The sequence below is a fragment of the Sorex fumeus genome, unplaced genomic scaffold, assembly GCF_029834395.1.
Source record: "Sorex fumeus unplaced genomic scaffold, SorFum_2.1 ptg000054l, whole genome shotgun sequence".
Classification (NCBI taxonomy): domain Eukaryota; kingdom Metazoa; phylum Chordata; class Mammalia; order Eulipotyphla; family Soricidae; genus Sorex; species Sorex fumeus.
Genome location: NW_026606111.1, coordinates 7,378,466 through 7,406,236, shown reverse-complemented (window position 1 = coordinate 7,406,236; position 27,771 = coordinate 7,378,466). Strand labels below are relative to the sequence as shown.

At 41.2% G+C, this 27,771-nt stretch overlaps 1 protein-coding gene across 3 annotated transcripts in view; it reads left to right on the top strand.

The window, feature by feature from the left end:
- BACH2 (BTB domain and CNC homolog 2) overlaps positions 1 to 27,771 on the top strand; it is a 398,692-nt gene that overhangs the window by 215,727 nt on the left and 155,194 nt on the right. For 2 of the 3 annotated variants that reach the window (XM_056125204.1, XM_056125203.1), the window contains exon 3: positions 9,116 to 9,263. The exons of the other annotated variant lie outside the window; for it this stretch is intronic. The gene's annotated coding sequence lies outside the window, so the exon portion shown is untranslated. The remainder of the gene's footprint in view (positions 1 to 9,115; positions 9,264 to 27,771) is intronic. 3 annotated transcript variants of the gene reach the window in all.

Sequence of the window (27,771 nt, the reverse complement as noted above, 5' to 3'; positions counted from 1 at the left end):
AGCACAGCGCGTAGGGTGTTTGCCTTGCACGCAGCCAACCCGGGTGACCCAGGTTCGATTCCTCCACCCCTCTCAGAGAGCCCAGCAAGCTACCAAGAGTATCTAGCCTGCACGGCAAAAGCCTGGCGAGCTACTGTGATGTACTGGATATGCCAAACACAGTCAGAAGTCTCACGATGGAGACGTTACTGGGCCCGCTCTAGCAAATCAATGAACAACGGGAGGACAGTGACAGTGACAGTGACCGTAGATGGGCCTGACGTCCATTGGGATGCTGACAAAATCGGATCAATTTGCTTGATGAATCATTTCACATACACTGATAACATAATGGAGAGAACTAAACTTAAAACACCTCATCCTAGGGTCTAGAAATATAGTTCAAAGGTTAAGGCCTCGACTAACCACAACCCTGGTTCAAATACTGTCACTTCATGTGTTCCCTGAGCACTGTCAAGAGTGATCCTTGAGCACAGACACAGCCAGGTATGCCCCATCCACCACCATAACCACCACCACAACCCCCCAGCAAAAAAAAAAAAAAATTAAAAGAATTTAAAATATAAACCCTCAAAACTTTTCTTAATGGCAGGCGGGGGGGTGGGGTGCGGAGAATGATTTCAGAGCTTGGTGATGTATGCCTCTTTTCTTTAAATTTAGGTAAGCCAAGATTCAAATTCAAAGAAAAGCATGAACCAGCCTATTTTCTTTTCTTTGCATCATTTTGAATCTCGATAAAATAGGGATAAGCAAGTAATCTCGGAGAAAACTGGCAACTGAAGAACATCAGAGGCAATATTGGAAATTGTAAAAACATTAAATCAAACTACTTTTCTGTTTCTTAGAAATTACATTGTTGGCATTAGATTTGTGATATGGATGAAAAAAATTCCTATACCTACAGTTTACTGAGGAAAAGCAGATCGGTGTTTGCTCATCAAATTCCATTAAAGTCAGTAGGACAATCTTAGCTAAGAGCTAAGTTATAGGGACAAAGAATGCAATCAGCCTTACTTATGTAAGAAATACCTTCTAGAAAACCTGATCATTTCACAGCTAATTGGTATAAACGTTTCCTTGCCCACTGCTTGCAGCTGGAGACCCACTTGTACTTTTCATGACATTACTGTAATTAAATACCATTTACTTTTCCTTAGCTTAAGAATTTAGGTCCCACTGATTTTCTCTTTTAAGTCCATTTAAGTGTGTGCAAGAGAGAATTACTTACAGATAATTTCTCATATCTGGGATATGCGACTTGTGTCATGAGCAGGAACCATCCAGATAGCTTTTTTAAGCTTTCCCCCAGCTTCTCTAACAGTAAATATGAAGAAATGAAAAAGCAGCGCTTTCACGCTTGGTGGAGCATTACCATATCTTCTCACCCACCTTTTCCTAAGAGCAGTCTGGTGAGCCACTTCAGGGTTGCGTGAGGTCTTTAGAACTTGGTTGCGCTAAGAGAAGCTCGGAGGGGAGGAAGAGTTTCTGACTCGCGGATCCACGTTGTTTTCAGACCTAAAGGTTGTCCAGCACCAAGGAGGACACCGGTAAACTCTTGTTGAATGGAACGTGTTGGGTTTTATCCTTGGGCTTGGTCATCAGAACCACATGCAAGAAAAGTAGAGCTTATGGACAACAGCGGAGGAATTTCGCACTGCATTGGAGGTTTGGTAACATTATACCTGTAAAATCTCAAAACATTTACACACTTGTAAACCAGTGTCACTTCAGTTTTCAAACAAGCAAACAAAAACCTAATATATGAGGCAGTCTGGAGCTACGGTCCAATAAGGTAAACCCTCCCCACAGGTGGCGGTTCGATTTCATTTAAGCTGCTGTAAATGAAAAATTTAATTCCTCAGGGCGCATATTAGGTACCCATGAGCCATATGTGACCGGGGGCTACCATATTAGAAGGAAAACGTTGAACATTTTCGTCACTTGTAGATGTAAAATATCATTAGTAGAGGCCTAAGTTGGTGTCACCATTTTGTTTTGTTGTTGCACTCAGGGATCACTCCTGGCTTTCTCAGGGGAATAAGAAATTTGGCATGCCGGGAATTGAACCCAGGTCTGCTTCATGTAGGACAAGTTCCCTACCAGTTATACTATCTCTCTGGCCCCAAATTGCTTCCATCTTTTTAAAGTGAAACTCTGGCATGACCATAAAGTCTACTTATAATACACAAAGTAGTTCTTTCAACAGCTGTCTCTCTCATACTATAGGAATCCCATCAAGACAGGTGGATGAGAAGCTGAGGTGACAGTGCACAGGACTGGAGTGTAGCCTCTGTCTGACATGTACAAGAACCCAAGTTTGATCCTGACATCATGTGTCTTTCCACCCCAGCACTGCTTGGTGTATTCCTGGAGGTGTCTCGAGCACTCCCTGAGTACTCTAGTGGCACGCAGCACTGCAGGTCGCATTCAGCATTGTATCACAGAGTCTGAGTATTGAACCATATGAACCAGCTATCTTAACACCCCTAGAGTGACCCCAGAACCTCCTGAACATTACTCGGGAGCCACACAGCCCCCCCAAATGAATGATGGGTGGCATATGGTATCACTCATGCGGCATACAGAGAACTCAGCATTCAAAGGAACTAAATAAGAACAAACGTGAACTTTATAATACCAATTAGTAGTGGCCAGCAAGAAGAAGGAAGCAGGGTAGATAGATCACACAAAAGGGACCCATTTTGTGGTTAAGAGGAGAGTTGGACTTCTGGTGATGAATCAAATGTTGATTTATAATGCTGTATCTTGCTGCTTACATAACATTAGAATGCAATGTTATTTCAGTCAAATAAAATTAAAGAAAGGAAGTCAGGTGGCCCACAGAGGAGGTTGCCTGTTTGTAACTGACAGACAGACTACAGTGGGGCTGCTAGCAAGACAGGCCTTCTTGTGGTGTGGTTTAACAAGTAATCACACTTATTTGGTTATGCCAGTTTAAAGAGAGGTGAGATATTTCTGCCACTCTACATAGAGCCTCCGTTTCAAGCTCCTCCTGAACAAGCTTCCTGTGTCTAGGAGTTTCTGGGCAGTTCTATAGGATCCCACCAACCTTCCCTGTATCCAGGAAATGAATTGACTGATGGACCCATCCCCTGAGAGTACTGTAGACAACCCCAACACTCTCCTGGTTCATGGCGGTGTGTCCCCCAGGCAGGACTCTGCCTCCTCTCTCCTCTAAGTCTTCACTGACTACCTCTTCACTGCCATGGCTAAGTCCAGATCATCGAGCCATTGGCTTTAAGAAGACCTAAAAATGATCTCATTCTAACTCTTCCCTTAGCTGAAGAAAACAAGTCAGAGAGAATCACTCTGCTGAATTTGTGGCCAACTGGGAGATAAAACGCAAATATCCTAGAATTGCTTTGGCTATAAAAGATGCAATTTTCTGTTCCATGGATGGATCTGGAGGGTATGATGCTTAGTGAAATCAGAAGGAAAGTGACAGATAATGATCTTTCATATGTGGGATATAAAGAAACACAATAAAGGTGCAACAAATGGCTAAAGGCAACAGAGCCTGAGAATTGGTCTACAGGAATGAGTTTGGTGGGGGGTGAGGTGGGATCAGGAAATTAACGCTGGTAGAGGATTTGATGTTGGAACATTGTATGCATTAAGTCAGGTGCCTAAAATAGAATTATAAAAAACAAAACTCAAATTTCCGAGGGTGGCACTTTTGCAGGGATCTATCTTCCCATTTTCAGTTGTCTTAACTGTGAAATGGGGAATGATTTCTTTGTGTTTCACAGTCTTTAGACTGGAGTGGTGACACACAATATTTAACTGTATGCTTTATAGTTTGTAAGAGTTCTCATATATATTCTCATTGAATTTTCACAAGAACCTACTATTTCTCTCTCAAAGTAGCAAAGGATCTGCTCAAGGTAACAAAGCTGCTAAGAGTAGCAAACGCCTATATCTCTTGGGGCTTGAGAAACTATGAACTCTTTTGTAAATGCAAGATAACATAACCACATGGCATTACTCGTTTTTAGCTTGTGGTATTTTGCAGTAGAAGATTTAGTGACATTGAAAGTGGGTAACTTTGTTCAAGCGATGTTGTGTTGGGTTTTTTTTTTCCACTTTGATAATGTGCCAATTGCACAGACTTTGGTTCAGCATTAAAACAGAAGTCGGCTGCTTTGAAGTATATTTTTAAAATGAGAGAATCCAAATTTGTAATTAGCTTTAGAAATGCTAGTTGTGCAGTTTGAGTATCTAAGGAACTTCTGGTAATCATTTCTGCTATTAGTGGTGGATTTTTTTTTACATCCTTAAGCATTTAGGTCCTTTTTTTAAAAAAAAAGTATATTTTAGAGTGTTCATTTCCTCTGTTACCACTTTATTTTTCACACCATATAGTTCTAGTGTACATACAAAATTAACCATATATCATCATGAGAAGTAAAAAATCAGAACTGTTCTCTCCAGTTGACACATAATTATCAAGGACTGCTATTTATATATTTAAATTTAGATAACATTTATTTCCAAGACTATGTTTTAGGGTTATAATTACACCTGTTCAAAAAATGTTATCATACTACACCTACCCAAGAAGTGCCAGTGTGTTCTCATCAGTCTTTATCCCTTCCCACTGTTGTCCTGTTTTCCTCCCTTCCCATCTGATAACCTTGAGTTGTCAGGTCGTGACCAAAGACGCTTTGTCTCTCCCATTGCTTTGCTTCTCTGTATCCCTCACATGAATGAGATTACCATCTTTGCCTTTCATTTTTAAACTTATTTTGCTTAGCATGACCCCCTCCCATTTTGTCTATAGTGTTGTAAAAGATAAGTTCCCTTCTTTTCTTATAGTTGAATAGTTTTCCATTATGAATATACTCCACATCTTCTTCATATTCATGCATATTGAACTGTGTGTTCTAAATAGTGCTGCAAAGAATATAGGTGTGCATATATCTTTTCAGATTAGTATTTTTGTGTTCTGTGGGTAGATAGGAGTAGAATTGCTGGGTCACACGTAGATCTTTTATTTATTTACTTTTATTTAGAAATCCTTATATTGTTTTCCCATCAGGGCTAAACCATTTTGCAGTAACACTAATTGTAAATCAAGATTTTTTTGTGCATAAAGGCACATGCTACACTCCTTTTTCTGATGTTTTTCATAGAGATCAGAGATTCCTTACTGGGCCTTCTGCCACTTTTCAAAAAAACACAGATCTTCCAGAGCCCTGCGCCCCTGGAAATCTAATTTTTTAAGCAAATAAACAGAAAGTGTCCCCCAGCTGCACCTAAACCTACTTCTGCTCCCCTGAATTTTCCATTCTCACAGGTCTAGGTGATATGTGATTTTCATTTTGATTTGCATTTTCCTGTTAATAAGTGATAATGAGCATTTTTTCTCATGCCTATTGTGCATCTTTCTGTCTTCTTAGACGTGTCAGATCAGCTTTTCTCCCCATTTTTGATGGGATTGTCATCTTGTTGAGTTTTTTGGGTCCCTTATCTCCTATCAGATGTATGGTGTACAAATATTTTCTCCCATGCGGCGGGATATTTTGTTTTCATGATAGTTTCCTTCTTAATGCAAGTGCTTTTTAGCATGATGTAATCTCATTTATTTATTTTCTATTTTCTTCCCTTGCTGTCGGAGAGACTGCTATTTTAATGATAAAGAGAATAAAACCACATTGAAGGAAATGGCCCATTTCTTGATGCATCTATTGTCTTAGAGCCGTTTTTAAAAAGCCTTTTCTTAATTTTCGTTAAGATTGTGAGAACTATCAATTTCACTCACTCCAAAAATAAAATTAAAATTTCTCTCTTTTCTGCTTCACTATCTTGAACATCAGTCATTTGATCATATATGCTGTACTGCACTGTACAGAAATTGAGTTGGCAAATGAAGAATGATACTGTTTCATACCATATAACAAAGAAATATCTCTTCAGGTTTTTTTTTCATTTGTAAGTAAAAATCATGGCATCCACTACTCCAGTTATCCTGTAAAGTTAAACACCTCTAAAGAGAAAGAAAATATTGTATATACGTGTGTATGTATGTGTGTGTGTATATATATGTGTGTGTATATATATGTGTGTGTATGTGTGTGTGTGTGTGTATCAGAAAGGGAAAAAAGGATACAGATGGAATGAACTTGGGATTGTGGGTCTTGGTTTTGTGGGTCTTGATACAGCATTGTTAATTTGTAGTCCTTCTTGGGAAGAATACATATTTTTTAAGTATATATTATGTATGTGTCTTCCTACCGTCTCTCTGTATACCCTGTGTTTTGTGTTAAATAACAGACTCAGCTCTCTGTCAAATTCTAAGAGATGTAGCCTCCCTCCTGTCAATGTAAAATTTTCAAAGTGTTTACTGTTATCTAGAATCTTCTTGAGTTTTCTTTATGCTGTTTTCCCCGCTTCATGTATATACTATAGATGACACTGACAGGAAAAAGAAAAGTAAAACTGCATAACATAAAACGCTGGAGTTGGAGTTAAGATGATAAGAGGACATCAGACTTGATCTTTGAGTCTTTGATAAGCTTCTACTTCCTCCAGACTTCTTGAAGGTGATGGGGTTGATGGGCGAACACAGTCACTGGTGTTTATACCATTGTATCAGCATTAAACGAGACATGGCGTAGTGGGCACCAGAGGACTGGCCCATTTTCATAGCCCATCAGATTCACTTTTATCTTCCCATCTTTTTCTGATGCCATGCTGAGAAGCAGCAAATCTCCAAGAAAAGAGAACTATGGGGGCCAGGGCATTGCACAGCCGTTAGGGTGCTTGCTTTGCTTGCAGTCGACCTGAATTCAATCCCAGCATCCCAGCTGGTCCCCTGAGCCCCTCTAGGACTAGGACTGATCCCTGAGCACAGAGCCAGAAATAAGCCCTGAGCACCACCGGGTGTGCCGAGAGAGAGAGAGAGAGAGAGAGAGAGAGAGAGAGAGAGAGAGAGAGAGAGAGAGACACTTAAAGGACTAGGGAACCAGGCAGAGAGCTCATGGGTCAGGTGACATAGGCCTCGACCAGAACTTGATCCCCAATACTATGTGAGCTCCTGAACACTGCCAGGTATGACCCTGATAGCTTCTAGCAGCATGGGGCCTAAGCACTTTGTGGCCAAACTCAAACGTTGAACCATTCAAGGTTGACCAAGGTTTGCTGGGAGCAGCCCAGGAATCCCCTGAGTACTTGAACACTGCTTAGGACATTCCCCTTTCCAAAAAAAATGGAAAAAGGAAAAATAGAGAAGACTGAAAGAAACCGCCCCCACCCCCACACCCCTCCTCCAACCTTGATGGTGCAGAAATATAATGTATTGGCCCACTAAGAATCAGTAGCTGATTGCTTCTCTTCTCATGGTGAGGCAAATCATTCTCATGCCCCTGCCCATATATACCCTGCTCCAGGCTAAGGCTCCACGGGCAGAGGGTGACATCCCTACCCAGCCCAGATCCCACTCAGGTGACAGCAACTGGATAGTAAACTTTCAGAGGCCTCTTTAAGTGAAAAACAATGAGCTGTCTCATTTTATTTTTATTTTTCCCTTCCCTTTGCATTGCTAGTTGTTGTTATTTTGATGACTGGACATCACATACTTGGTTGGCTTTGGCGCTTACCAGGGGTCACAGTATTGTGATGCTTGGGCAGCCTTTCCTTGCCGCACTCCCCTGGGCTTGCTTCTCCAGCCTTGGTGCTCACATCTTTCCACTGTGCTTCTGATGTGCACTTCGTGCTATGCGCTGGAGATCCCATACTTCATGGTGATGCCAGGGATTCCACACAGCAGTGTCGCCAGGTGGTACCCACCACATGTTTCCAGGCATCAAACTCTCAGCTTCAAGCTTGCAAGGCAGGTGACTGCTACAGAGCTACCTCCAGAGCCCTCTGTTTGCTGCTTGCAATGTAAGAAAAGCAAAACTTTTCCTAAGAACAGTTGTCATTGATGACAGTGTTGTTTAAATGTGTAAAGCGCAAGTGTTTTGCTTTGCGCCTCTGGTTAAGTGGACAGTTAAACAGAAGAGCCAGACCCTCGGGCTGCTGTCCATTGGTCGAGCTGCACTGGAAAGCCAAGACCCCCAGTGCCACACTGTTAGACCTGATCATTCTTTCTCTAAGAATAGTTCTAGGATTCATTTTTCTAAGAAGATACTCAGAAATTCAGAAATCTGATATTTCGATATGCCCCTCAAATGTTACTTGCAACAACAACAAACCATGATAAAATCACTAATTCCAAAAAAATCAAAGAAATAACTGAGAAGATGTACACTGAATAAAAGAAGCAGAAAAAAACAAATATTTGGAGGCGAGCTTTTTTAGAGAATTTTTAGTAGCTTGAAGAATGCTTATATCCGTATATCACTGAACAAAAAAGCAGAAATTAAGCAAAATATTAGTTTTTGTTTTGTTTTGTTTGGGGGCCACATTCAGTGAAACTCAGAGCTCACTCCTGGCTCTGGGTTTAGAAATCACTCCTGGTGGGGATCAGGGGACCCTATGTGGTGCCCCAGATTGAACCCAGGTCGGTTGCACCCAGGACAAGCACCTTCCCTGTTGTACTATCTCTCTAGCCCTTCCACGTGTCTTTTAGACAGTGCATTCTGATTAAAGAGAACCAGGGGTCTGAGAGATAGTGCAGGGGGTTGGAAAGATGCTTTGCATGCAGCTGACCCAGCAGTACATGGTCTGAACAACTCTGGATCCACATTCTGGGCCAGATATCACCAGTGGTGACTCCTGCAACCCCTGAGAACAACTTGGGAACCCCTACAAACCTCACCCCCCCCAAAAAAATAAAACATTGCTGAAATAATGGAGAAGCTGAGAGGACGTGGGCATCTCTCTGAGGTCTAGGAGAGCTCCCAGGAGTGTGCTCACAAAAGGGGACACTGGCCAGAACAGGGCATCTTCCTGTGCTGAGCCCACGACCACTGATACCATACACTGTTCTGTCGTGCTCTGCTGATATGCCAGTCACCAGGCACATGGCAGAAGCACAGGAGGTCAGCAGGGTTATAAAAGCAGCAGCAAGCATATCCCAGGGAAGAGGGTGGAGGAAACAGTCCCCTGCAAGGTTTGCTCAACTAATGAACAACTCTTCCTCCCCCTTCAGGTGGCCGCCGCTGACCTGCCGTGAGGTTGCCCCACAGCACTTCGGGGTCCATGTCTGAATGGATTGCTGTGGCCTTCTCAGCTCTCCCTTCGCCCAGTGCCCTGCGCCCTAAGACTCGAAGCCAGAACGGGACCTGGAAAAATTACATGTGAGTTTGGTTGGTTTCTTTTCTCAAACCTCACCGTGTTGAGTTTTCTTAGATGATAACTAGTGGACTAAATGCACATGGATTGCTTTGTTTGTTCTTGTTTTTTGTCTTGCGGCCAGACCTGGTGGTGCTCAAGGTTTACTGCAGAGCTTAGGAATCACTCCTGGTGGTGCCAGGGATCAAACAAGAGTCAGGTATATGCAAAAAGCAAGTGCCTTAACCCCTGGACTATCTCTCTGGCCCCTGCTTCTCTTTTAACAAATTTGCTTAAGATCTGTAACTGAGAAAGGGAGCCAGGGTTAGAATCTGCTTATTGAAGGTTCGTTAATTCAGCGGTTCTTCGCATGAGCTTGTGTCAGAGTCACCAGCACAGCTTCTCATGTCACAGCTTACTGCACCTTCTGCCCAGAATTTCTGATTCAGCAGATCTGGACTAGGCTTGGAATGTGCTTCTCAAACAGGTTTCCAGGCATTGCCAATCCAAGGACCCCACGTTGTGGCTCACTGCTTTAACTCGAGCATGTCTGAAAGGATGAATGATAAAAGTGGGAAAAATGTATTAACATCCAGTATTCAGTATCACTAAATTAAGGCAACTAGTGCTTTACTTCCTATCTTAACTCATCTCAGAAATCAGGATTTTAAGGTGCTTTCAGCACACTCACATTTGAAAGTTCAGCCAAGTAGAAGAAGAAAAAAAAAAGATGTGTTATTCCTGCCAGCTTTACTCCTGAATATCGGTCATTCTTCGCCCGTGCTGTTCAGCAAGGTGACTAATAGTGTCATACTCCAGCCAAAGTGACAGCTACAGCCCTTCAGAGTTGCTCCTCCTCAGCCTTTGGATACACTCAAAAGGGAACATTTTTGTTCCCCCTGGGGTGGGAAATACATAGTTCCCTTTCAGAATGAATCACCCTCTCTTATCCCTCCCTTCTCTCTCTTAAATGAGACTTGATTGGCAAAACTCCTGTGAGGAGGTGTACTTCTGAGAAAGAATCCAAGTCAGCACGTCCAGGTTTATGTAGTTTGGCATTTCAGGACTGACAGAATGGTGAAGAGTAGCATGGTACTGAGTTACCTTTGGAAAGGGCCAGCCTCCTCTCTGCTAGGAGCGATGCATTCCTTATCAGTAGAAAAATGTAGAGTTTACTCAAGAAATGCACTCTGTGACTGTCCAAGGACGTATATATGTGCATGAGAATACATGTGCATTTTTACACACTTCTGAGCTTTCACTGTCAGAATTTTAGATGTTTTTGTTTTTCTTGTGTTTTATCCGTGTGTGTGTGAGTGTGTGTGTGTGCGTGCGTGTGTGAGTGTGTGTGTGTGTGTGTGTGTGTGTGTGTGTGTGTGTAAAGCAGTAGTATGATTGATGTTTTCCAGGAAATGAGAAATTTCTGGGCATTTTAAATTTTTGTGTGTAAATACTCTAATCTGCAGTATTTCATTTGGATATGTAAATGTTATCATTCAAAGTACCACATAGGACCAACGAGTTATTATTTTTAACTTTTGTATTGAATCACTGTGAGATAGACCCTTACAAAGCTGTTCACAATTAGATTTCAGTCATACAGTGTTCCAACACCCATCCCTCCACCAGTGTATATTTCCCAGCACCAGTGTCCCCAGGTTTCTTCCCATCACCCCCCAACCCCAAAGAGTTATTTTATTATAGCTCTCAGAAGCTAAGAATCATCACAGTTAATAAAGCAGTTTCCTAACAAATATATATTGAAGGAACATGTCTACTGTCTAAACATTTAACAGAGTCAAAAATCCTGGAGATAGCTTTAAGTACACTTGCTTCCAAGAAAATAAGTCACAAAATCGGAAAAAACAAAGAACTGATAGGTGACAGGTGATATTCAAATTTTCCCTTAAGGGGGCTGGAGTAATAGCACAGTGGATAGGGCATTTGCCTTGCACGAGGCTGACCCAGGTTTGATTCCCAGCATCCTATATGGTCCCCCAAGCACCGCCAGGAGTGATTCCTGAGTGCATAAACCAGGAGTAACTCCTGTGCATCGCCGGGTGTGACCCAAAAAATAAAAAATAAAAAAATGCCCTTAAGTTTTCTTAATTCTCCTTACTCTTAGCAAATTGTGTATTTGTAGGATTTATCTATTTTGTGTTAATTTTAAAATGTATTTGCAGGGAATTATTTACATTATTTTTTAAATTTACATACCTACAAGAAGAAAAAGATAGTGTTCTTTTTTTTATGTAGGAGTACTGCTATTTATTCAGCCACTGTGTAGCTGAAGAAAAAGATACAGTTCTTGAAAAATGTTTTTTCATCTTATCCTTGATTTCAATATTATAGACTTTTAGGAGTTCAGTTTTAGTTATCTGTATGTGTGTCCATGTCATCACCTCCACGATGAAAAAAAAAATTTAAAGACCTCTCATGGGTGGTCTATAAATAAACACAACAAGGGAACAACAAATGGCCAAATTGTTGGTAATGGAGGTTTTGCCTATACAACTAAACTCCTATGGGGGAAGAGCAGTGCCTGGGCAGGGCCTTCGGGATGCTGTGGGAGGGATGCAGGCTCTCTCTGTCATGGGGAGGTATTGGAATGATGCATGCGTGAAACGTAGCATTATTATTATCGTAATCCTGGTTCTTCAATTAAAATGGCTTTTTAAAAAATGTATTTGATTTTTATTGAATAACAGTGAGATACCGTTACAAAGGTGTTCATGATTGGGTTTCAGTCATACTATGCTCTAACACCCTTCCTTTCACCAGTGTACATTTTCTACCACCAATGTCCCAGTTTCCTTTCTTTCCCCCCATCCCCCCATCCTGCCTCTATGGCCGGCACTTGCCTTCTCTCTGTTTCTCTTTCTGTCTCTCTGTCTCTGTCTCTCTGCCTCTCTCTCTCTCTCTGTCTGTCTTTCTCTGTATCTCTCTCTCTCTCCCTTCTCTCTTTTTCTCTTCCCCCTTCCCCCATTTGGGCATTATGGTTTGCAATACAGGTACTGAAAAGGTTATCATGTTTGTCCCTTTACCTATTTTCAGCACTCAGTTCTCATCCAGAGTGATCATTTCCAACTATTATTGTCATAGTGGTCAGTGGTCCCTTCTCCATCCTAACTGCCAGAGAGATAGTTACTCATGACCTCATGGCATTCTTAGGCTTTCAGTTTGTGGAATATCTTTAGCAGGAGTAAAAGAAGTGTGTAAGGATTGAAAACTCCATCTGTTTTCTGCATGTGTGCATGTTCATACTCACACGTCAGGTCTTTCTTTGGTTGGCATCACTCAGTTTCATAGTTTTATAGTGATAGCCGGGGGCAGCAGTACAAGGCAGATTGCTGGGACATGAATCCAAGCATCCAGCTCCTGGGGGACCTGGCAGACCTGCCCAGATCGTTCCCTGCTGCCTCTGGACAATAGTCCAGATACAAGTGCCTTGGGCATCTCTCTAAAAACCCTCTGTGTGTGTTTGGAAGTGGGGGAAAGAGAGGTAAGAGACAGAAGGGAACCTCTGTGCTCTCCCCTAAATTTTGCTGTGAAACTAAAACTACTGAAAAATAAAGTTGATTGATTTTTAATGCATATCAAACAATACAACAATTCCTTTTTTAAAAATTGAGCATAGAATTACCTTATGATTCAACAGTTTCACTTCTGGGTACATACCTAGAAGTATGAGCTGGGACTGAAACAATCTATATGCCTGGGTTCATAGCAGCATTGATCAGAATAGCCAGAACGTAAAAGTAACCATGTGCCCAATAGTGAGCAGTGGATGAAGAAGATACAGGAGAGATAGACAGCTGAAGTATCTTCAGCCTTAAAAGGATGAAATTTTGACTCATAGTAAAATAGATGAACCTTATGAGATTCATCCATGCCAAGAAGAATAAACCAGACAGAAAAGAACAAGTATTACATGATCTCACTTGAAGAAAGTACTTTCAGCAGTCAGATTCCTAATGTAAAAGTCGAACAGTAGTTATCAAGGGACTAGAAGGGAAGAGGAACATGAATGTTTAATGGGCCCTGAGCTTCTCTTTGGGACAACGCAGCATTCTAGAGATAGATGATAGTGGTGGTTGTACAAAAATGTGAGTGTACGTAATGTCACTGAACTGTACTTTTTTTAGTGGCAAAAAGGTCAGTGATATTCTCAGGTATATTTTTACACACTTGAAAAAGAATAGCAGAGCTCACTTTCCTTTCACAAAAGTTGAGCCTAGTGAGCCGTGTCTGATGGGAGGTGACTGTGTGAGGGGAAGGACAGGTGGTCGTGTCCTGCACACATCCTTCTGCCCTTTGGAACACAGTGATAGGATCAGTTCTATTGCAATCATATGACAAGGATACTCTTTCAGACCACCAGGGGATTTCCCTCTAAATGTTGCTCAGTGTGCCAGTCACAGGGATAAGAACATGCTTCTGTGTGAAGGAGGGGCAGTAGGGTGTCAGCCATGCATGTGGGTCGGTGGGGCTGGTCCCAATCCTCTGAGGAGTGTGTTCATACATGGTTTAATGAATGGTGTCCCTGAACATCGGGGATTACAGAGTTTCCTGCATGGTGCCTAAGAGGTCCTGGTTAGTGGATTATTAGTGGAACAGGGACTTACCACAGGCTGAAACCTAGTAGGAAATAAAAATTATAAGGAAAATGAATAGTGAATAGTTTTCCTGCAACAGAACCTCTAATTATGATGATACCTTCTTTTTCTTAATGAAGTATAATTTTCCCCCATCACTAATATCTCTAATATTGCACATTAGCTATCACGGTCATGGTCACAGTCCTCCCGTTGCTCATCGATTTGCTCGAGTGGGCCCAGTAACGTCTCTATCGTGAGACTTGTTACTGTGTTTGGCATATTGAATACGTCATGGGTAGCTTGCTAGGCTCTGCCATGCGGGCGAGATACTCTCAGTAGCTTGCTGGGCTCTCCGAGAGGGGCGGAGGAATCGAACTTGGGTCGGCCATATTGGCTGCGTGCAAGGCAAACGCCCTACCACTGTGCTATCGCTCCAGCCCCACATTAGCTATACATCACAAAAACTGTTCAGGTCTACAGAGAGTGTCCAGTGGGTCAGGCTCTTGCTTTGCATGTTGCCAACTGAGTTCTAGCCCCAACATCATATGTGGTCCCCTGAGCACTGCTGGATGTGATTGAACACGTCCCCCCCCACCAAAAAAGAAAGTGAGTGACAGACAGTCATGTGATTAATAGAATTAAACCCACTTAAAAAGCTTGGTGGGGCACAGCCAACTATGCTCAGGGCTCACTCCTGGCTCTTTGTTCAGGCATCACTCCTGGAAACATATGTGGTGCCCAGGATTGGACCAAAGTTAGCCCCTACCTCTCTGATACTCAATAAACTATCTCTCTGACTCAAGCTGTACCTTTTAGTTTGTTTTTGGAATTTTATTATATGTTTCTAGAAAGTTGGCTTTGGTGAACTTACACCAGAGCATTTCCATGGGGCCTCATAGCCATGTCTTTTTGAGTTCCTTTAGTCCTGACCAAGGCTTTTTTTTACAGTGAATCACCGTGAGATACACTTACAGACATACAGACTTTCCTGATTACATTTCAGTCATACAATGATCGAGTACCCATCCCTCCAGCAGTGCCCATTCTCTACCACCAATATTCCCAGTATCCCTCCTGCCACTCCCACCCCCTGCCTCTGTGGCAGGCACATTCCTTGTTACTCTTTTTATCCTTTTGAGTGACATGGTTTGCAATACAGGTACTAAGCAGCCACCATGTCTGGGCCATAGTATACTTACAGCACGCATCTCCCATCCCGAGCGAGCCCTCCAACCATCATTTACTTGGTGTTCCCTTCTCTATCCCAGCTGCCTTTCTCCACAGCACATGAGTTTGGCTTTCAAGCCGTGGAGCCATCTTCCTGGCCCTTATCTCTACTATCCTACGTTAGTTTCCTTTTATGTTACTTTATATTCCACAAATGAGTGCAGTCATTTTCTGTCTGTCCTTCTCTTTCTGATTCATTTCACTTAGCATGATACTCTCCACATCCATCGCTTATATGCTTCATTTCATGATTTTCTCTTTTCTAATAGCTGCATAGTATTCCATTGTTTCTTTAACAAATCATCTGTTCTTCGGCACTTGAGTTGTTTCCAGATTCTGGCTATTGTAAATAGTGCTATAAATATTGCTGTAAATAGTGCTGTCCTTTTTTGCATCCGTGGGGTATATTTACAGAATTGTTATTGCTGGGTCAAATGGGAGCTCAATTTCTAGTTTTTTGAAAAACGGCCATATTGTTTTCCAAAAAGGCTGGATAAGTCGGCATTCCCACCAGTAGTGAAGGAGAGTCCCTTTCTCCCCACACACATGCCAACACTGGTTGCTTTTGTTCTTTTGGATTGTGCCAGTCTCTGTGGTGTGAAATACTATTTCATTGTTGTTTTTATCTGCATCTCCCTAATGTTTAGTGATGAAGAGCATTTTCTTTTGGCCATTCAGATTTCTTCTTTGAGGAAGTTTCTGTTTATTTTATCACCCTATTTTCTGATGGGATTGAATGTTTCCTTCTTGTAGGGTTCAACCAGTACCTTGATATTAACCCCTAATCAGAAGGTTATTGGGTGAATATTCTTTCCCATTCTGTAGACTGTCTTTGTATTCTGGTCACTTTCTTTTGAGGTGCATAATCTTCTAACTTTATGATAGTCCCATTTGTTTATCTCTGTTTCTACTTAATGTGTCAGTGGCATTTCATCTTTGAAGATACCTTTAGCTTCAATGTCTTGAAGGGTTTTGCCAACCATTTCTTCAATGTACCTTATGGATTCTGGTCTGATGTTGAGGTCTTTAATCCATTTTTATCTTATTTTTTTGCATGGTGTTAGGTAGAGGTCTGAGCCAATTTTATTTTTTTGCATGTAGCTGTCCAGTTTTGCCAGCACCATTTGTTAAAGAGGCTTTCCTTGCTCCACTTTATATTTCTTGCTTCCTTATCAAAGATTATATGATCATATATTTGAGGGTGTATGTAAGATTATTCAACCTTATTCCATTGATCTGCGGATCTTTGTTCTAGTAGCATGCTGTTTTAATTATTACTGCTTTGTAGTACAGTTTGAGATTGGGGAAGGTGATTCCCCCCATCTTTTTTCCCCTAAGAATTGCTTTATGAGTAACAAAATAGGAGATTAATACCCAAGAATTGCTGAGATAAGTACCAGGAGGATTACTCCATGGCTTAGAGGCCAGCCAGGCATGCTAGGGGAAAAGACAGCTCAGATAGAGAAGGAAGGACCAAATAAAGGGCGTTTGGAGGATCCTCCCAGGATGGGAGATGCATGCTGAAAGTAGACTATAGACCGAACATGATTGCCACTCAATGCCTCTTTTGCAGACCACAACACCCAAAAGGAGAGAGAGAACAAAAGGGAATGCCCTGCCACAGAGGCAGAGTGGGATGCGGGGGGTAGGGGTGGGAGGGATACTGGCATCCATGGTGATGGAAAATGGGCACTAGTGGAGGGATGGGTATTTGATCATTGTATAATCAAAACCCAAGTACAAAAATTTGTAAGTCTACAAATGTACCTCATGGTGTTTCACTAATAAAAATTAAAAAAATAAATCTAAAAAAAAAGAATTGCTTTATCTATTCGTGGGGGCTTGCTGTTCCATATGAAATTCAGGAGTATTTGATCAATTTCTTCAAAGAATATGATGGGTATCCTTATAGGGATCGCCTTGAATCTGTATAATACTTTGGGGAGTATTGCCATTTTTTTTTTTGCTTTTTGGGTCACACCCAGCAGTGCTCAGGGGTTACTCTTGGCTTTGCACTCAGGAATTACTCCTGGAGGTGCTTGGGGGACTGTATGGGATGCCGGGGATTAAACCCGGGTCAGCCGCATGCAAGGCAAACGCCCTAACCACCATGCTATCGCTCCGACCGAGTATTGCCATTTTGACAACGTTATTTCTCCCAATCCATGAGCAGGAGATGTGTTTCCATTTCCTTGTGTCCTCTTTTCTTGGAAGTAGCATTTTGTACTTTGCTTTGTACAGGTCCTTTACCTCTTTAGGTAAGCTGATTCTAAGATACTTGATTTTCTGAGACATGATTGTGAATGGGATTATTTTTTTATATCATTTTCTTCTCTCACAGTATTTGCATATAAGAGAGCCTTGGGCTTTTGAGTATTGATTTTATAGCCTGCAACTTTACTATACAGGTTTATTATTTCTAGGAGTTTCTTGGTAGAGACTTTAGGGTTCTCTATAGTATCATGTCATCTGCAAATAGTGAGAGCATCATTTCTTCCTTTCCTATCTGGATGCCCTTAATATCTTTTTCTTGCCTAACTGCTATGGCAAGAACTTCCAGTACTATATTGAATAGAAGTGGTAAGAGTGGGCATCCTTGTTGTGTCCCTGATCTTAAGCGAAAGGTTTTTGGAGTTCATGCCCAATTCAATCAGCCTAATGAGTGGCTGAATAAATAGCGGTACTCCTACATTTAAAAAAAAAATCATTATCTTAAGGTGAAAACATTAAAGCCAATATGATAAATGATACATAAAATAATAAATAATTTGAAGCAAAAAAAGAAAGGCTTTTAGTTGCTGTGAACTTGTGGTAGATGGTTTTGACTCTATTGAGGAAAGTGCCTTCAACTCCCATTTTGCTGAGCATTTTCATCATAAACAGATGCTGGATCTTGTCAAATGCTTTCTCTGCATCTAGTGATATGATCATATGGCTTTTATCTTTTCTTTTACTGATATGATGGATTATGTTGCTTGACTTGAGAATGTTAAACCATCCTTGCATCTTGGGATGAATCCCATTTGGTCGTGGTGTATGTTGAGGTGTATGATCTTTTTGATGAGTCGTTAGATTCTATTTGCTAATATTTTTTTGGAGATCTTTGCATCCACGTTCATCAGTGATATTGATCTGTAATTTTCTTTTTTTGTGGTGTCTCTGTCTGCTTTTGGTATTAGGGTGATATATGTCTCATAGAAACTGTTTGGGAGTGTTTTTGTTTCTTTAATTTCCTAGAAAAGCTTGAAAAGGACTTGCAATAGGTCCTCTTTAAATGTTCAGAAAAATTCACTAGTGAATCCATCTGGACCTGTGCTTTTGTTTTTGAAAAGACTTTTGATTGTTTCAAATTCCTTGATAGTGATAGGTCTATTCAGGTATTCCAGATCTTCTTGGCTCAGCCTTGGGTAGTCATAGGAATCCAGGAGTTTAATCATTTCTTCTAGGTTCTCTTGTTTCATGGCATACCGGCTTTCAAAGTAATGCTTTGATGAAATTTTAAATTTCTTTGGTTTCTCTGATATCCCCCTTTTCATTTCTGATTCAGTTTATTAGGTTTCTCTCTCTCTCTTTCTCTCTTACTTTGTGAGTCTTGCTAATGGTCTCTCAATCTTGTTTGTTTTCTCCAAGAAAGAGCTCTTGGTTTCATTGATCTTTCGAATTGTCTTTTGGGTTTCCATGTTGTTAATTTCTACTCTAAGTTTAATTGATTCTTTTCTCCTGCCTGGTTTGGGCTCCTTTTGTTGGTCATTTTCTAAGATCTTAAGCTTTGATGTCAAGTTATTTGTGTAGGCCCTTTCTCCCTTCCTGAGAAATGCTTACAGAGCTATAAATTTTCCCCTTAACACTGCTTTACCTGTGTTCTACAAATTCTGGTTGCTTGTGTCTTCATTCTCATTTTTTTCCAGGACTCTTTTGATTTCTTCCTTGATTTCCTCTCTGACCCAATCATTGTTCAACATTCAGTTGTTTAATTTCCAGGTGTTTGATTTGATTCTCCATTTCTGTGTGTGATTAACTTCTATCTTCAGTCATTGTGGTCTGAAAAGATAGTTGATACAATTTCTATCTTCCTGACTCTGTTGAGGTATGTTTTGTGGCCCAGCACGAGATCTATCTTGGAAAATGTTCCATGTGCACTAGAAAAGAATGTATATTTGGTTTGGGGGGTATGAAAAGCCCTGTATACATCTATTAGCCCTCTCTGTTCCACTTTTTCCTTCAAAGCCAGTATTTCCTTGGTGAGTTTTAGTCTTGTTGATCTATCAAGAGGTCTCCGACTACTATTGTGTTGCTACTAATGTCCTCCTTGAAGTCTATTAGCAGTTGTTTTAAGTATTTTGCTGGCCCCCTTATTGGGTGCGTATATGTTTAGGAGTGTGATTTTTTCTTGATGTACATAACCCTTGATTATTTAAAAATGGCCTTTGCTGTCCCTTCAAATCTTTTGAGCCTGAAATCTATGTTGTCAGATACTGGTATGGCCACCCCAGCTTTTTTGAGGGAGTTGTTTGCTTGAAGGATTGTTTTCCATCCTTTGACTTTGAGTCTGAGTTTGCTCTGACTGTTCAAATGTGTTTCTTGTAGGCAGCAGAATGTTGAGTTCAGTTTTTTAATCCATTTTGCCACTCTGTGTCTCTTAATTGGTGCATTTAGGCCACTGACATTGAGAGAGATTATTGTCATGGAGTGTTACGCCATCTTTCTGTAGAGGTTTGTTGTGCTTGTAGGGGTTTATCTTGTCTTACAGTAGCCCCTTTAGTCCTTCTTTTAAGATTGGTTTTGAGTCTATGAAGTTCCTGAGCCTTGTTTATCCATGAAACAATGTATCAGCCTTTCAAGTTGACCAGGGTTTATAATCCCTGAAAAACTGCACCTAAGGAACCCTAGTTGCAAATAGGTCAGAAACCTCTATCCTAAATTATCTCTCTTCCTCTATAAAATGACATAAACCATATACACAAATCTCTGTGTATGGGCTTGGCTTAAGCAGAACTGAAAAAACAGGTAACCCCCCAAAAAAGGTAAAATGGAATCACCCAAGTTTAAAATGCTAGTCAGTTTCCTACTCCTATTCCAGGTTCTCCAGACCTGCTTAGAAATAAACTCTCTGCCTTTTCACTTAAGTTGGAGAACAGGACAAAGCAACAAAGAGCTCAGAACCATGTGCTTCAGGGAGCTGCACAGATATCAGAATTTTTTAAATTGAAAAAATAAATCTAAAGGGTTTTGTAGGAAAGAAAATCGAGGTCAGCAAATCTGGGAGTGAGAAAAGTTGAGTGGTTATTTGTCCTTGAACTGAACTTGGACTGAAACAACATAGATCCAGATTCTGACCAAATTCAGTTCAGCCCATGATTTCGCAGGCCAGCGTGTTGAGTGAGCATGTTAGTAAGGGTTTACTAAACCCCAGAGAAGCCCAGCCATCACCCAGCTGGTACAAAAGAGAGAACCAGCAAAGCAGACCCCTGGGAGCTCTCCTCTTCAGCTCTCCTATCTCCTCAGAATCACAAGTCCCTGATTCCAGATACCAAATTGCTGTTTAGGGACAGACAGCCAAGCTACCTGGAACCCACAACCCAGAACCCAAACTAACCTTCCTTCTTCCCCAGTCCTCTCTTAGCCTCTTCCCACACACCCCACCCGCCCACCCACATTCCACTTCCCCTTTTCAGAGATAAAGCTTCAGAAAACAAGATGCTTTGGTTTAGTAAAAGTGGTTGAACATACCCTGAAGACTAGTTGTAACGGAGGCCACCAAGCTGCTGAATCATTGAGAATAGATCAATGTTTTCTCATTAGGAAAAGAAACTTCTGTGGAAAGATTTTCAGCAACAAGAGCAAAAACATACTTTTTCCCTGTCTATGAACTAGTGAATGGAAACAAACAAAAAATGTATTTGACTTGTCTCACATTGTCTGGTTAACTGAGCTTTTGTTGTTCCTATTTACATAACTGAGTAATCTATGAATGTTGACTTACTATGGCAAGAAAAAAATACTATCCATTCTTAGTCTGAGAAACAGCAAGTTTTGGGTCTTAACACTTTTCCATTCATTGCCAGAATTTAAATTTCAGATATTATGTTTATGTTTTTCCTGTTTGAAAGCATGCTAAAAATGTACTATTAATGATATTATGGATGCTGTACTAAATAATTCATTAGCAATTTTTTACTCTGTTATCGCCACTGGCTTTAGAATAGTTTTCAAGTCAATTCTTTTTGAAAATAATGTGTGACATGATCATTTGGAACACTCAATTTTACACTTACATTCTGCTGAAGGCATCACCAAAATTGATTGTCGTTCTTTGCATATACACTAATATACAGATAGGAATGATCTGCCCAGCATGGTCATGTACATTATTATTTTTTTATTTCAAGTAAAACTTCAAATAAATTTAGCCATGAATAATGATAAAGCTCCTTGCCAAGTGTTACCAGTTTTATGTTGTAGTGTCACATATAATTTCATATACTAGTTTAGTAACTTCCAACCTGTTGCTGTTTTTGTTTTTGTTTTTTTAATTTTTAATAGTGAGACATCATGAGGTACAGTTGCAGACTTACACATTTTTGTGCTTGGGTTTCAATTATACAATGATCAAATACCCATCCCTCCACCAGTGCCCCTTTCCCACCACCACAGATCCCAGTATCCCTCCCACCTCCATCCCCTCCATCCCACCCTGCCTCTGTGGCAAGACATTCCCTTTTGTTCTCTCTCTCCTGTTGGGTGTTGTGGTTTGTAAAAGAGGCAATGGGTGACAATCATGTTTGGTCTATAGTCTACTTTCAGCATGCTTTTCTCATCCTGGGAGGATCCTCCCAACACCTTTATTTGGTGTTTCCTTCTCTATCTGAGCTCCCTTTTCCCCTAGCATGTGTGGTTGGCCTCCAAGCCATGGAGTAAAATTCCTGGTACTTATCTCGGCCATTCTTGGGTATTAGTCTCCTATTTTGTTTCTGTTGCTGTTTTAAAATTATGTGTTGGCAGTGCCCAGAAAAGGGCGGGGGGAGGGGAGAGAGAGAGAGAGAGAGAGAGAGAGAGAGAGAGAGAGAGAGACAGGCAGGTGGTAGAGGGTAGCAGGTAGCAGGTGATGGGAGGGAACCTGGGGACACTGGGAAATGTGCACTGGAGGAGGGATTGGTGTTGGAATACTGTATGACTGAAATTCAATCTTGAACAGCTTTGTAAGGACATATCTCACATATTCGATTTAAAAGTTTTTAAAAATAAATAAAACTATGTGTTGGAGCACACCTGGCACTGCAAAATAACTCTCTCTGAACCTTGATTTAACCCAGAGTTTAATCTAGGGAATGGCAACACACTCTTCCAAGGACTCCTCCCATTAAATTAATCATATGAAGACCTTGATTGCAGCCCAGGGATGCCCAGGCATGGAGACCATGGGAAAGAACAGCATCTGTGGTGTGGCAGGCATTTGAGATTTTCTAGAATCCATTATCCATTGTTGCTAGCAATTTTTTTCAGTATTTTATGTCTGATTCATTCCTAGGTCAGATTATTAAACTGAATTCCATGTATTAAATGCTATTAAGAACTCAAAAGGGAAGCATCAGAGTTGTTTCCTTTTACAAAGGTAGTCTTACTTTCCTGGTTGTAAACATAATACACATTATTTTACATAATTTGCAAGATAACAGAAGAAAATCAGTTACCTATCATCTGGCCACCAGATACAACTTAACTTTTGACTCACGCTTTTGTACCTTTTTTCAGACCTTTTTCAAATAGTCAGCGAATTCCAAATCTGTCAGTAGTGCTCTGTGTTAATGGCATCCCACAAGCTGGTGTAACTTAAATGTCATTTCACAAAACAGTGATCTCCTAGTTGCTTTGCTTTTCTTCTTTAAAATTGCAGTAATCAACACTTTCAAAGACATTTACCTCAATTGACTCTCCATTATTTTATCAGGTAAAAATAACTATAAACCATTGTGTGTGTGGTCTTTTTTTTTCTTTTTGGATCACACCTGGCAATGCACAGGGGCTACTCCTGGCTCTGCACTCAGGAATTACTACTGGCGGTGCTCAGGGGACCACATGGGATGCTGGGAATTGAACCCAGGTCTAGCTACGTTCAAGGCAAACACCCTACCTGCTGTGTATAACTCAACATTATGTTTTTTTAAATATGTTTTCTCTCAATAAAAATTATGATTGGGTGGCCCTGTCAGATCTTGGTGGATCTGTGTATCATGAAAGAAAGATTAAATCAGATACAAGATGATTTAATTGTTAGGTCAACTGCTGTGTGGTCTAGATAATTAAAAATTCATGATCAATAGACTGAAAGCTGGCTTGGCAAAAATGTCAAAGGTTAATCAGCTGGATCCCTCCCAGAGTTTCATCCTAATGCAAACAGTGGATGCCAGTAGAATTCTTGTTTATATCTGATAGCAACAAAATATTCAAATGGATCCCTTCCTGAACCAGAATTTTCCTTTCATTTCACATCCTCTATGCTTTTTAGAGCAGCTTCTCTTCAGATTCGTCTGGTTTGGTGGTACAGTTCCTGTGGGGAGCAGGGGCATGACTCTACTTCTCTTTGGGCAACTCTAGGATTTTTAGACAAGGATCAAATACTTTCTAACATCCAAAGTTAGGAAGATCACACCCTGAAGGAAAACTCAGCTAAAAACTGAGTTTTAAAATGAAATGAAACTAAGTTATTGCTAATGGATTCCTCCATGAAATGTTGTGGGATATCTTCCACAAATCTCATGGCAGTAGAACGAGAAATGTATAGTAAATCGCTGTTAGAAGAGATTATTTTTTTCAAAAATGGGCTATAGGGACTGGAGAGATAGTTACAGGGGTTAAAGCTCGTTCTTGCCTTGCAGCAGCACCTTGGGTTATGTCCGCAGCCCCCCAGAAGACCTCCTTAGCCATTCCAGGAGTGATCCCTGAACACAGAGAGAGGAGTAAACCCTGAGCACCACCAGGTGTGTCCCTCAAACCAAAAAAAAAAGTTTTTTTTAACTTAGTGAACTGTATTTGGCACAGGAAATGGCTGCTCTTCTCTGAGCCAGATACAGACCCTTCCAAGACAGGGTCTTGGGAAGCAGGTTTGTCTGTGCTTGTCTTTCCGCTTCCTTTCACCTCTGTGCTCTTATGCAGCAGAGACTTTAGATGTGAACTCATATTTCTGTAACTTGACTGGCAGATGAATAACTGGGCTCTTCCCATGGCAGTCCAGGGGGCGACGACCAATATCCATAATTGTGTGGAACACCTGGAGTGGGTACAGGCATGGGGGTATTTTGTCCAATACTTCAGTCCCTCCTTGGAGACAGGTGCAGTTGGTGGATCATGAGAATTTGGGTTTTCGTCTTCAGTTTTGGTTTGACATCCTAACCTCCCTGAGTCACAGCCCTGGCTCTGAGGTGATAGACATGGCTCTTGAGCCTGAGACAGTCCCTTGGACTGCTTAGGACATCGGGGCTGACTTCCCCCTTACGTTAATAGCCAGCGTTTATCATAAAATTACAAGAAGGTGCCCAAAAGTGGGTTTGTCGTTGACAATGAGATTAACTTTCTCTAACCTGAAGCCAGTGAAAACTAAAATGCTCCTCACCACATGAAAGTTTTGCTTTCGCTGTGCCCAGACCCCTCCCACCCTGTCATCACACAGTCATTTGGAGTCTAGTTTGGGGACGGTGTGGTTGTACCTCGGTGGTGTATGACCCACTTTTTCATAACAATTAACCGTGTCTTTACGAGTCAGAAGTTCTGACAGTCGAGGATGATCACCCCATAAAGACTCTCTGGCACGTTTCGTCGGTGTCATTCTTGTCCCGTGCATGACAGGAGGAAGCTGTTAGCACTGTAGGGCGTATTCCTAGCAGAAGATCACCGGACATTTCCTCAAGTTTCTGGATAATGAGCAAGCACGCAGGTAAAGATGCCTTTCTTGGCATTCGCTCCTTCTGTGTCTGCATCATTTTCTGAACTGATTTTTAAAAATGAATGACTCCCTGCTTGTTTACTGTGGTTGTCTGTGAAGGGCTCAAGGGGGGGGGCTTTTTTTTCCTTTTTAATTGCTATCATGGGATCCCAAGGACTAAACTGCTTGTTAAATGTCTGAAGAGAGAGGGGGGATCCCAACATCAGCTGATCTCTCTCGCCTCTCTCTGCCCCTAGAAAACATCCTCTTCAGCGCTTTCTCTTTTTTTCTTCCTCACTCTGCAAGGTGTTTGCTTCTGAGTGTCAGTGCCCTCTGTGTGGGAGTTAGAGCTTGGTGAGCTGCAGGTGGGGGCTGTGGATAGGACTAAGAGAAATGCAGACCAGGGGAGAGAGCTTGCCACAGCATTCTTGAAAAACATTGTTCCACAGCAAACTCAAAGTAGATTTCCATCAGGCGCTCTTACCTAGCTAGGGCAAAGTCATATCTAAGAGTCTACTCTGTTGCAGAACGGCTTCAGGTATTACCCAGGATCATTGGAAAAACTTTAGACACGGTCGTTGTTTCAGAACTTGTAGGCATCCTCTTCCCGAATGAACAGCGGTGTTTGTGGGTGTAGGTGTTTGTGGGCAACCGGCCGGCATGTGGCAGGTGGTCGGGTGGCACACATGCCTCTTGGATCCTGCTTACCTGTACACTGACTGGCGTGCCCCAGTCAGCTCTCTGAAAATGCCCGTTGGTAAGTCAGTGCTGTTTGCCCTGAAAGTCCTGATAGAGAAAAAGAATGAAAGTACAGACACTGACTGGAAAAACTGTCACATACTTGAGCCACTTTGCATCCCTTGTTAGGACAAACCTGGGTTGGGTTTTTTTACATTTGTGAAGTTGTGCAGTAGGTGGAGCAGTGTGGGTGGCCCAGAAAAAAAAAAAGTAGCGGTTAGAATAAGATTTTCCATTTATTGCCCTTTTGTGCATGGCTAAAAATAAGAGTCATACAAATCAGAATATGTAGTGCAAGCACAATCGCTCTGTTAATTCTGATGACTGGTTTGCCCACATCTTTGCATCTGTCTGGTAAGCAGTGCATTGGGAAATAAATGTGTCTCTGTTTAAGTAGGAAAAGGCAGCCGGGATTTTGCACTGTTTGTCTACATGTGATAGTTTGTCAGCATTTTCCCCTTCTGAAAGAAGAAAGACACAACTCATACATATACAAAGTGTGTCTATGGAAGGTCGAAAGGAGTGGTAGAATCCTTGAATCTTTTTTTTTTTTAAGTAACTGCCTGGTTTGAAATAGGGTCTTACAAATTTCATCTTCTTGGTGAATTGTTCAAAAGTTATTTCTTGTAGTTCAGACCAGTGAGGGACGACACATTTTTGAATGGTGGTGCCTGAGAGATTGGGGTGTTCTTTCAGCAGGTAGAGGGGTCAGGGGGAGATAGGGGTGAGTACCCTCCATGGACACGATGTCGAAGGGACTGTTACCCAAGTGAAAACTCCCCTTCATCTGACCAAGTGCACCGCGACCACAATCGATGACACCATGTCAGTTTGTGGCTAGAAGAAACACCAAGAATGGTGGTGTCAGCTTTGCAGGGAAATTTGTGCCTCACAGTCCTGGTAAGGGTGCTGCCCCTCTACACCGTGCTGAGGGGTGATGGCATTTCCAAAGAATGAGAATGTCTAAAGCCTTGGGAGCCTTTCAATGTCAGGGGCTCTGTGAAAGATGCTCTGTCAAGACAGGTGCTCTGTCAAGGCTGCAAATCTCTGACATCTCCAGCTGTGGCTAGCAGTGAGACATGATGGGCAAAGTGAGACAAGAGCTTTGGGAGAAAGAGAACTTTGGAGTCAAATCTTAGCTGTCTGTGAACCTTGTTTTATTCATTTCACTTCTCCTGGACTTGGAGGTACTTAATTGAAAATGGGAATGAGGATAGTACCTAGTACCTACCTCATGGGGTGATTGTAAGGGTTAACTGAGAAGGAGTGGGAGGATATATATATTACACATGCATGTATGTAGCTATATAATACATGTGTGCAGCATTGGATGCTATATATCTATATAATATATAAAATATATATGACATATATATTATATATGTGCATTATTGGATACTAAATATACATCTATAAAACACAAAACCAGTGCCCAATAAATGACATTATTCTTACTTGTTCTGTTGTATCCTAATGTTATAAATTGAGTAGGACAGCAAGAGATTACTTAGTTCTTCATAGGTGAGGAGTGCTGTGGTGAGTCTCTTTTTTTGGCATCAAGTAAGTACAATGTAAGCCTCTTTTTACAATTGTAAGGTGTTCATTCTGCCGAACATGTTTAGTTATTTTTGCCTTCTTGTTATATTTTTTATTTAAACATGGATATTTCAGTTCTAACATCTGTGCATGTTAATTGTAGTACCTGCTGATGCACATTATGAGAGAGTGCTAATGTTATAATAAAGTAAAGTTTTAAATATTCCAGGTGGGAACAAGTGAGACTCAGAAGCAGTTAGCTTTCATGTGATAGAATTCCTCACAGAAACCCTTGCTACTCTGATCATTCTGGTTACTTTTGATCAACCCTACTGATGACTAAAGGCCAAAAGCAGAAAATAGTTGCTGCTGTTGATTTTATTTTTATTATATTTTTATTTTCTGTTTACTATGATATCTACCTGCTCTTGTAAGAATCCTTTCAACCCATTTAAAAATATGTGTATTTTATAGTATACATATTTTAATATATATAGGGCTGTGACTTTCGGTATT